This window comes from Anguilla anguilla, chromosome 13, assembly GCF_013347855.1.
Source record: "Anguilla anguilla isolate fAngAng1 chromosome 13, fAngAng1.pri, whole genome shotgun sequence".
Taxonomy (NCBI): domain Eukaryota; kingdom Metazoa; phylum Chordata; class Actinopteri; order Anguilliformes; family Anguillidae; genus Anguilla; species Anguilla anguilla.
The window spans coordinates 13,712,766-13,720,554 of record NC_049213.1 but is presented as its reverse complement, the minus strand read 5'-3'; the positions used below and the strand labels follow the sequence as shown (position 1 = coordinate 13,720,554).

Genomic DNA, 7,789 nt, shown 5'->3' with positions numbered 1-7,789 from the left:
CTGTGTGTGTGTGTGTGTGTGTGTGTGTGTGTGTGTGTGCGTGAGAGAGAGAGAGAGAGAGTGGGTACATTTGTGAATGTGTGTGTGTGTGTGTGTGTGAGAGAGAGAGAGAGAGAGTGGGTACATTTGTGAATGTGTGTGTGTGTGTGTGTGTGTGTGTGTGTGTGTGCGTGAGAGAGAGAGAGAGTGGGTACATTTGTGAATGTGTGTGTGTGTGTGAGAGAGAGAGAGAGAGAGTGGGTACATTTGTGAATGTGTGTGTGTGTGTGTGTGTGTGTGAGAGAGAGAGAGAGAGAGAGAGTGGGTACATTTGTGAATGTGTGTGTGTGTGTGAGAGAGAGAGAGAGTGGGTACATTTGCAAATGTGTGTGTGTGTGTGTGAGAGAGAGAGAGAGAGGGTTGAAAGAGTGCGTGTGTGGGTACATTTGTGCATGTGTGTGAAAGAGAGAGAGAGTATGTGTGTATACATCTGTGCGTGTGTGTCTGTGTGCATACATCAGATTTGTATGACAGATTGATGGGAGTTTGTGAGCAGACACACACACACACACACACACTTGGGTATGTTTCTTTTTAAAGGAACAGAAATAGACAGATGTGTGTGAAGGGAAAACCTGAGGAAGTGAAAAATCATAAGAGCACAGAAAATCCAGTCAGAAAGAAAGGAAAAAGCAAGTAAAGGATAGTGCGAGGATGGAGGGTAAGAGAGTAAGAGAGAGAGGGTGAGAGAAAGAGAGAGGAGGGGGTGGAAGGCAGAAACTTTAGCTTTTTGGACCTTTTTTTTTTTTTTTCCTACTCCCCCCAGGCATTTTGTGGCCGGTGCAAAAATGTGCTGTATATTTGAAGTGTTGCGTCACGTGACACAGGCAGGGTTTATGAATCAAAGTGCATAATGATTTCTTAGTGAGGGAGACTGAGAGAGTGTGTGTTTGTGTGTGTGTGTGTCTGTGTAGCGAACGAGAGAGAGTGAAAGAGAGAGAGAGAGAGAGAGAGAGAGAGAGAGGGAGAGAGAGAGAGAGAGAGCAATCGACGGAATCCTACAGCCTACACTCCCTCCTCACTGTGAAAGGGACTCCCGAACGAAGGAGAGAACGCGAATCCCTCTCCTCCTACGCTTTTTAACTCGGTCTGTCCATCCGTCCGGGCATTCTCCCCATCCATCTGTCCAGCGGAGCGGGTGAGTTTGCTTTTCGGATCGCTTGGCACAAAGCATGTCTTCTGTCTGTTATTTCTGCCTCATTTTTTCTCTCTTCTGTCGCAAAGAGGACAAGTCAGAGCAGGAACAAAAAGTAAAAAGGGAAAAAGAAAGCGGGTGGAGGGATGGAATGGCAGGGAAAGAAAGTTATAAAAAGTAGTTTTTTTTCTCCTTCCTTTCTCAGTGGAGGGCTTTAATTGAAGACAGAGATTGACTGAGAAAGAGAGAGAGAGACGGGGAGAAAAGAAGTTGAAAGCCGATCGCTGTTTTTTCGTAAGCCGGACCAGATTTCACGTGTGAGCGCAAGGCAATCTCTCTCTTCTCCTTCCAAAATGCAAACTGTCATTTACCGTCATGCTTTTGCGGTGTAACCAATCAGTGCGCCCCAAAGCATTTACCGAATGCACAAACAATGTCGGTTAATGAACAGAAAACCGTTCCACGGTCTTAAAACTTGGATTCCTTTTTTTAGCGTGCATGCACTCGTTTCTGATAGCATCTAAAGATCATGTACTACCGGCAGCTGCTGCATTGTATGTGTGAAAGTGGTTTAACCTTTGCCTACTGTATGGAAATAAATAATGTTTCTCGATAACGATTTTGACTATCGTGGCAGTTGCTTTCTCTATTGTTTCTAAATGACTGAGATTATGATCGAGTCTGGTGACTGAAGTGTGTCAGTAAATTTAGGAAACCCTTCAGGTGGATTTGCCAGTCAAAGTTGTTAATCATTTAATCCAAACACATACTATGTCTATCTCTCTCCGGAAGGGTTATGTGAACAGGTTCCACCTGTTAGAGTGCAGCCTAATTAGATAGGTATGAAAGAGGAATTATTTGAGTATCTGCATTGGATTGAAAGGTTAGTGCATCTCCTCACTGTGACTTCCTTGTTTCATATTTTAGGGACATAGAAGCACTATCTCTGGTGTGTACTGTTCTGGCTATTTCCGCAAACTGAACAAAGAATATTAATTCAGATTAATTTGACTAATTAGACCCTGCTAATTCATTGAGTCACTTTTGAATCTGGCTCATGGTTCGTGTAGAATTTTACTTTGAGAGCAGATTGAAGTAATACACAATTATGAGAGGAGGAATATTTGCTTTGATATTGCAGTGCGGTCATTATTTACACAGAGTATTACTGTCAGACAAATATCTGGGCTTCTCTTCTGAGCCTTTTCCTTGAGTAGAAACTGGATACTGTTGGTCTCAGACAAAAAAGTAGTGGGGAAAATGGAGTCAGTCCAGGACGTAACATTAATCTCAAAAGAAATAAACAACACTGGGAAGAAGCCAGCATCAAGATGTTTGTCCATTTCCACCTGGTGTGGCGATGTGTGCAATAAAAATGAACAGAGAATAAGCGCCTTTTTCATTAAAATAAGAGTTTTTTCTGGGGGGGAGGGTTATTTTGGAATTACGCTGTTGTCAGGGGCGATGGGACTGAGAGCCCTGCTCGTCGCTATCGCACTTCACAACCGGCAAAAAAAGAAAGAAAAAAAAAACGGAGAAAAACAAAAAAACTCCTGACGTTTATTTGGATGATGCCATTTGGAATGTCTGTCGGGGTGTCCTGTAACAGCTCTGGCTGAGGTGCAGGGGAGCGAAATCTTCAAACGGAGCGCTAAGCGGCGGGGCGAAGCCCCCGAAACCAAGCGACCCCCCTGTTTGACGAGGAGGACGGGCGCTGTGTGGCAGTGACCGGTCAGGGCCTCGCAGGCTACAACAGTACGGCCGTCTTCAGCAGCGTGGCCGGGGCGAATGTGCTGTACGGTCCGTCTGCTGCCTCTGTGTGTGTGTGTGTTTGTGTGTGTGAGTGTGTGTCTGTTTCTGCAGCTTTGTGAGGACACGCTCGCAGCTCCGACTCCCTGTGGGGGGAGAAAAGGTCATAAAAGCAGATTCATCTATAAAAAAAAAAAAAGCCAATATCAAGATATCGAATATTGAAATAATCATGACTTCCCATTGTTATTGTTGCATTGCTTTAAGAGCGGCTGCATTAATATAGTTCATTTACTCATAGGGAGATAGTCAAATGTTCTGTCTTGTCCATACCCTTTTGAGGTTACTAAATATATTGAAGTGCCTGTGTGTGTGTGTGTGTGTGTGGCAGGAGGTAGGCGGCAGGGTCTGTAATTAAAAAGGTTCTTTCTTGTGTACTCCAGCGGCAATGGGTGTCCGTACTTGTTGAATATAAGTGTCTGCAGGATGTGAGTGCATCTGTGTGTGAGTGTGAGTGACGGCAGGGAATGTGTGTCACGGACAGTAACGCGGCTTAATCACCGTCTGCCGTATTGTGCAATGTGGCACACCGGATTGCGCAATGCATCAAACGCCACATCGACTTTTATCTTTATTTTTTTAGCTTAATGGCCTGATGAATGAACACAACATATGTATAATGTTAGACCAGATTGTAAATTTATTGAAAGGTATGCAGCTGGGCATATAATAATTTGCCTTTGGGGTAATTCTGGCTTCTCTTTACCTCTATGTTACTGCTGGGGTGGCTTGGGATGGCAGGTATGCCTTCCACAAAATTACAGGCTGGTGAACCTTTCTACTTACCTCACAAGATTTAACATACCATATTGTCAAAGGATTTATTTATTTATTAATTTATTTATTTATTTGACTATATTCTATAAAAAGGTCTCACCCTTTATGTACTTTCTGGCAGCTTTCAAAAAAGATCTGTTCCTTTGCAAATAAAACACAACTCATTTACCCTGGCCTGCGACAGATGCAGCGTCCCTGTCCTGTGTTTCTGGGGCGCTGTAACGTTTGACCAGAGAGCAGGGTGACGGAATGCGTTCTGCGCTTCTGCACTTACCTTACCTGACAGGCTAGTGCTGCGACCGCCTGCCTGAGGAGAGTTTTAAGAGGCACGTTGACGAGGGACCGTGCGGAGCTTTTGCGCCGCCTTTACTTTTGTGTGTTTTTTTTTTTGTGGGAGCAGCGTCTGCATAACTTCTTTAAGTACATTACTCTGTCTCGGTCTTTGTTTCCCCCCCCCCCCCCCCCCCCCTCCTCCCCCAGAGGTGCTTTTCAAGAATGAGAGTCCCCGAGGCCGAAATGCCGTCTGCCTTCTTTTCTTTTCTCTCCTTCGCTGTCTCCACCCGTCCGTCAGGGGAAGAGATGTTTTCATCGCCTCTCCCTCCACCTGCGGCTCTCCCTCCGGCACGTCCCACCGCCCTCGCCGCTCTCCCCCCCCCCCGGCTTTCCGGGCGGCTCCGCGCTGAACGGTCGACGGCCCCCACGTCTCGGCGGTCCCGACGAGCCGTCCCCGTATTTAGCCTAGCGTGTTTCAAACGTTTTGTTTTTTTTTTTATTTTTATGTGTGCTTATATTAGGTAAGCAGTTTCTTCTTCTTTTCGGCCGTGGCTGTCAGGTGTTGCGAATCACATCGCGAAACAAGTAGGCTGCGTGCTCGCCAAGTTTCTTCAGAAAGCCGCTTATGTAGATTCACAAATGAACGGGACGCCTGTCTGAACGCTGCAGTTGGCGAATCGTGTCTAGGCTGCTCATAGGTGATTCATGTCTATTAATGACGGGTTGTTGTGAAACTGCTTCTGTCTAATTCCTGCAGAACGTAAGTAGGACTTTGTTCCCTGCAGTGTAAAGTGTCAGACAAAAATATGTTTGTGACTGATAAGCCTTGTGACAATTTGCATTTAACAAATCTTAAAAATTTAAACCCATTCTTAGGCAGGCTATTTGTATTGCGTACCCAGTTTATCAGCCCTACCATTTAAAAATAAAAGCCATTTTCATACAGGATTCTTTCTTTAGTGTCGAATGTGGTCATTTATAGCCTGTTGAACAGCTTGATTTGCTCACACAACTTTTTATTGCATATAATGCAATTCAGATTAAGTCAATTAATGAGAATGTTGACTGTTACCAGTGTTTATCTGCTATTACTGCATTAGGCTGGTGTATCGCTAAGCCATAGCGCAGGGAACCTAATGGGGACCATCGGGCCTGGTCATGAGTCGTTGCCCGCGAGCTTCTGAACGCCGGCGGGCGCGGTCGCGTCGCGTTCCTTCGCTCGCGCAAACAATCGCGTCGACCATTTTACTCGCATTCAAAAGGATAAGTGGCTGGCTGCAGGCAACGGGGACTGAAACAGAGGCGAGACTCAGAGAGTCGGGCGGGGGGGTGGGGGGGGGTGGAGAGGGTGGAGAGGGGGGGGGATGAAAGCCCTGTCCGAAGGCGGTGTAATCTGGCACAAAGAAAAAGGTGCCTGGCGAAAGTGTCAATTAGGCCTGACCCCTGAGCCCCGTCCGCGGCCCCGGGCGGCTAACGGTGGCCCCCGCTGTCGACCGCAAGCCCGCGCGCCGGCTCACTCGCCGCTTTGTGTCAGCACAAAGTCCTTCATTCATCAGGCTTCATTACTAGCAGTGTGTTTGTTTGTGATGTTTCTATACCAGCAGGAGCAGCAGTCGAGAGAATCAGAGCAAAGTAATATCTTAATATATTTAAGACCAACTGTCTAACCTGTGTATCCAGTGACAATGGGATCAATATTAAATTCATTCAATTCTCATCACATTGAACAGTTTTGTAGTTCCACAAGCCCCATAATGTAAAATGAGAGAAGGGAACGGTCCAGGACCACACTTCCTGCTTTTGGAGTCAACAAACAGGAAGCTGAAATGAGCTTACCCTCACCCTGTTTACACGAACGGTCTGAAAAACTGAAAAGCTTTTCGGCTTTCCGTCAGGATTTCGGTGATTTCGGCGACTTTTCCCGTCTGTCTGCTGCAAATCTGGGCGAAGATGAACCCTCTTTCCCAAAAACCGGCGGCTGACATTTGTGAGAAATGAACGGGCTTAGCAATTCCCCTTCCATAAACGAGCGCCTCGGCGTAAACAACACGGCGATGACGAGCTAGCTGGTGTCTTTTTAAACGAAGAGCGGATGTTGCTGCTTTGGTCGGGACAAATCATGGATAAGGCCAGGGTGCTTAAGGGGGTTCAAAAATTGCTGAAACCTTTAGATGTATTATAATTGCAAATGTTGGGTTCCTGAGCAAATAAGAGCCAGCTTTAGCGAGATGCTGTGTGTTTGTGTGTGTGTGTGTGTGTGTGTGTGTGTGTGTGTGTGTGTGTGTGTGTGTGTGTGTGTGTGTGTGTGTGTGTGTGTGTGTGTGTGTGTGTGTGTGTGTGTGTGTGTGTGTTTGTGTGTGTGTGTGTGTGTGTGTGTGTGTGTGTGTGTGTGTGTGTGTCCGCAGGCTGACTAGTTTGCTAATTAGCATAAGAAATCCGAAGTAGCATGTGCAGTTATGCATTTTCCAAGCGCCTTATTAGCATTGATGCTAAAAGCGGAGCGTTAACCGGAAACCATGAAACAGATTTCCATCAACAAATGCTGAAAATGCTATCAGAATTAGACAAAGGGACACGTTTCGTAAGCGCCGCTAAAGAAAGCGGCCGTTAAGCTGGATGAGCGTCCCCACGAAGCCGCGGTTCGTAAGTCTGCATTTTTCACCAGCACGCTGCCTTTGGCTGACTTTTGTTTCAGCGCAACTGACACTTCTATGGCCTGGATTCAGTCAGCCGCTGGTCCTTAACTTTGACTCGCGTTAAAACGCCAGCGCTGGCTTTTCTTCTTTAACAAAGCGCGTTTTCGCCGAGTTCGGGTCTGCACAGGCAAAAAGGTAATCCTCGCGCTCAAATCTGAGCCACAGTAAAAAGGAAAATAGTGCTCGAAGCCAGGCCCATGTTCACACCTTATTAAATGTAAATTACGTACACGTTGTTTACTCGTAGCTAGCTGCTATCCGGCAGCTCGCATTTCCCTGGTAAACGTGTTTATATTAAACCTCCCATCTCTCAAAATGGCCGTTGATCACATCCAGTCAATTACCATTACGCAGTTTTAGCTTAAAATTCTATGCGGTTTTTTTTTTTTTTTTTGGCCCCCGTTTAGTCGAACCCTTCAGTCCGCAAATATGCGACACATCACGTTTTCGTCACGCCCTCAAAATCTTCACGTCCTTTGCATAAAAGCATGATCGGTGACTGCTTTACATAGGATTTCAGATGCTGGGACGATGAGGGAATGATTAAATTTATGTAAATGCCTTCGAAATATTCCACGGCGTGCCTAGCCTCACAGAAAAAGTCCCCCTGACTGCTCCTCATGCAGGGAGCGAACCGTGGAGTTCTTCCATTCACAACTTGTTTGGCTTCATGGGAACAGGCTGTGATTTCATATTCCACTAGAATATTGAAATCAGGTTCGTAAGCCTGCAGGACCGTAGTAGTGTTAGCAATGTTAGCCACGTAAAGAAAATGCATGCGATTGTTTTGTGCGTTGAAAGTACGAAATGAAAATAGATCCCCAAGGAATTGCACACACAAGCCAGCTTGACCTCAGCTAAATGCCCTCTCTCCAGAAAAGTTTTTTAAATCAACAACACTGATCATATCACATGTCATGGGACAGCTTGATTGATAGCTGGCTACATAGCTGAATACTGTGACTGGACAAGAATGAAGCATGAAATATAGTTATGCCATTAATTTTACATCTGCTACATCATCACCTACATCAGCGCTGCACATTTTGGCTTCAAATAA

General features: G+C 45.8%; 1 protein-coding gene across 1 annotated transcript in view; it reads left to right on the top strand.

Annotated features, from left to right (window-relative positions):
* The first annotated feature begins 1,054 nt into the window (after positions 1-1,054).
* Positions 1,055-7,789, top strand: part of LOC118211251 (retinoic acid receptor gamma-A) — a 59,199-nt gene continuing 52,464 nt past the window's right edge. The window contains exon 1 of the mRNA XM_035388318.1: positions 1,055-1,177. The gene's annotated coding sequence lies outside the window, so the exon portion shown is untranslated. The remainder of the gene's footprint in view (positions 1,178-7,789) is intronic.